Below are 3,368 nucleotides of genomic sequence, written 5' to 3'. Positions count from 1 at the left end.
TTTATTATACATATGTATATATATATTTACACATAATATATAATATATATATATATATAAATATGTGTGAGAAATATATTTTCATATTCGAATGAATTATAATTTTTAGTTAACGAACAACGCGAGATCGGGTCCTCCTCCGGATCATCATCAACGACCACCTCAAAACGAGCCTGGTTATACTATATCGAAACGATCTGTTTTTGCAGCTGCACCTGCGAATTCAGCGGCACATGTATGAGTTCCCGAGTCGCTCGAAATGTCGCCACCGGCACGTCAGACAGAAAGAAATAGAATGAGAGAATGAAAAAAGAGGGAGAAAAGGGGGGAAAGAGAGCGAGAGAAATAGAGTGAGAGAGCGACAGGGAAAAAGAGAGAAAGTGAAAAGAGCTCAATGTTCACGCCCCCGGGCCGGCGATACGGTAGGACAAGTACCTACAGGACTTATGTAGCCTTCTCCTTCGACTCTTTAAAACAACGATGACAAACGGCACGGTACTTCGACAGACTGGAAAAAAAAAATCTCTTCTTCTTTCTACATTTCTTGATTTTCTTCTAATTTTTTTTATTTTTTTTATTTTTCCTTTTTTTTTTTTTTTTTACAATTGATTCGAACAGCGCGATATCGCTTGCCTAGCTGGCTGACGTTGAGAACTCTTCGGCGATGCCTTTGGCGTCGTTTGCGACAGCCAATCGAAAAGGGAGTGTCCATCATCATCGATCGCTGTTTTCTCTTTGGATTAGAAAGACTATCCAGGCGACGATTAATTAATGCCATACACTGTAACACACTAACGATACATTACACGCGTAAGACATAACCGCCGTGGCCTATACCGTACACTGATAAATACATACACATACACACGCGCGTATACACCCACATATAAATATACATACATATGTATATGTACATCAGACAGATATACAGGTTCGTACACAGAAAAGTCGATATATGGTGCTAGGACGATCACACCCTGGTGCTTAATTCTGTACACACAGAGCCATGTGCGTAAATTCGCACGGATCGCCTGCAGCCTTCGTCGAGGAGTCTAGATACGTCCTGACGTCGTGAACAGAACATAGATGGTCGAACATATTTCCATTGTGTGATATCCGATACGAAGCGAAATTAATTATAGTAGCATCAATATCGTTCCTGGATTCTCGAAGGCTTTCGACGATTATTAAGGGAATATCATATGCCGATGGATGGAGATATGTTGTAGTGAAAATGCGTACTATGTTCTGACGCACGATGCTAACAAATGTACCTGCATTTTAGAGATCGGGATAAATATCGGTTCCTTCGTATCATCGCACGTAGGCCACTGCGCGCCACTGATCTCCCGTTAATAATATGTACCATAATACTATTGTAAAATAGAGTGGCCGACGAGCAAAGAACGAAGGGAGCCAATAATTCACTTGGGGTGTGGAACGGAGAGATTATTAAGAGAGAAGAAAAAAAAAAAAAATAATAAAATAAAACTCGACGATACGCACTTCGCGAAGAGGAATGGCGATCCGCGCGCGATCTCGTCCTCAACGTCCACTAACTGAACTCAAAAGAGCAGCTATACTTAAATCGAAATTAAGCGTTGTAAAGCGGATTTAAAAACGAACGATAAAGCGATATACAATAATTTATAAATCGACTGATTACTTGTGTGAGGGAATGAAAAAAGATAGGAAAAAAAGAAAAAACAAGAAAGAAAGAAACGAAAAAAAGAAAACTCTACTGGTAACGTTTCACGAGTTGATTTAAAACTGTAATTAATTCAATATTAAGCCGACATATACATTAACACGAGACACCATACAAAAAAATCCATTCGTAACATACGATATTTGTATACAGAAATACAAAAAACACGAAATGTACATGTTTATACATGAAATACATTAGATACTTCGATGTATATAGATACACACTACGTACTAAGTCTAATAATTGTTAACGCGAACTCAAGTGAATTCTCGGCAGTTTTCATTTTTTCGTTCTTGTTTTCTATTTTTTTTTCTCTCTTTTTTTCAATTGTTCATGTTAAAAATTTTTAATTTTCTGATTTTTATTCTATTGTCATCTTATATTCGATTCAATGTTGATTTATGCCACACTAATCGTCTCATCTCTATTTCGTTCATTAGTTCCTCTCTCATTTTGTACAAAAAGAAAACAACGAGCAATATTACTTTAACGGTGCAGAAAATCTAGGAGAAAAAAAATATAAGTGTATCGATTTCGAATGATATGTGAACTTTTTCAAACATGTAATGGGGACAAATTTCTGTATGTAAAACTATGCTCGATTGAAATATAAATGTGAGAACATAGTGGAAAATATTACAAAATATTGGAAAAATAATAATATATATGGATCAATAAAAATTTAAACTTCAATGCCCCATTTTCATCAATTTTCATAATCAAAGATATTTTAACAAAGTATAAAAAAATAAAGAAAGATGTTCTCATTACATTTTTTTAAGATTGCAAATCATTCGAGTTCTGTGCACAATTCTATTCTACAACCGCATGAAAATGTTAAAACTCAACAGCACATTTATACACAGAACACACATACATACGCGCACGACGTTGTGTGAAATTACAATGCGCGCTCGATATGAATGTACGAGGACGTTTTAGGATGGTTCAATGTTGTTTTCTTGCATGGTGTACCAATCAGAAACAGCGTGAATTTTAAAGCACGTGGCACACATTCACGAGATACACCAACGTATGCTAGGTTGTTAAAGAAATTCGTCCATAGCGTTGATGCATCTCTCAAGTATGTCTTTTCGTGTTTTACGATCGCAGCGCTACCTCATTGGCTTGGTGTTCTGTGTCGTGACACAAATGGCGCCTTAAGATTTCTCTTTCGATACACATTAATATATTAAAAAGTTTCTGAGAAGTTAATCAGAAAATCAACACTAATTAATGTATCGGAATTTTATTGATATGAAAATAAAAAAATCACGAATCACGAAGAAATATTCTGATCTCTCGATCAACATTTTGTATAGAATTTGATCGACGAACGGAATACCAAGCAAGTGCGTTTGGAAACTGGACGCGAGACGGTATACTCTCGCTTTTCGGGCATGAAAAAGGAACTCTCGGAAGGTGATAAATAATTTCGTATTTTTTACATGGAAATGTAGCTTCTCTGCGTTGAAACGTATATTAAATATGCGTATACACATATATACACACGGTACCGACGGAGTGCCTGCGATTTTCGAAGATTTTAATGAACGTGGAGAAGAGGAGGCGCGAGCTATACGTGAATCACGAGATGCAGGGAAAAACGTAACCGTGCGAGAGAACGACGAAACGAGTTCTATACGCGTGTGTTTCG

General features: G+C 36.8%; 1 protein-coding gene across 4 annotated transcripts in view; it reads left to right on the top strand.

The window, feature by feature from the left end:
* Positions 1–2,175, top strand: part of LOC102671131 — a 46,364-nt gene extending 44,189 nt beyond the window's left edge. For 3 of the 4 annotated variants that reach the window (XR_422018.1, XR_422021.1, XR_422020.2), the window contains one exon: positions 110–2,175. The gene's annotated coding sequence lies outside the window, so the exon portion shown is untranslated. The remainder of the gene's footprint in view (positions 1–109) is intronic. The other variant, XR_422019.1, reaches the window with a different exon arrangement.
* Positions 2,176–3,368: the final 1,193 nt, after the last annotated feature.

Source organism: Apis dorsata, unplaced genomic scaffold (assembly GCF_000469605.1).
Source record: "Apis dorsata unplaced genomic scaffold, Apis dorsata 1.3 scaffold_295, whole genome shotgun sequence".
Classification (NCBI taxonomy): Eukaryota; Metazoa; Arthropoda; class Insecta; order Hymenoptera; family Apidae; genus Apis; species Apis dorsata.
Note: the sequence above shows the minus strand (reverse complement) of the source record. Positions and strands in the feature narration are given on the sequence as shown.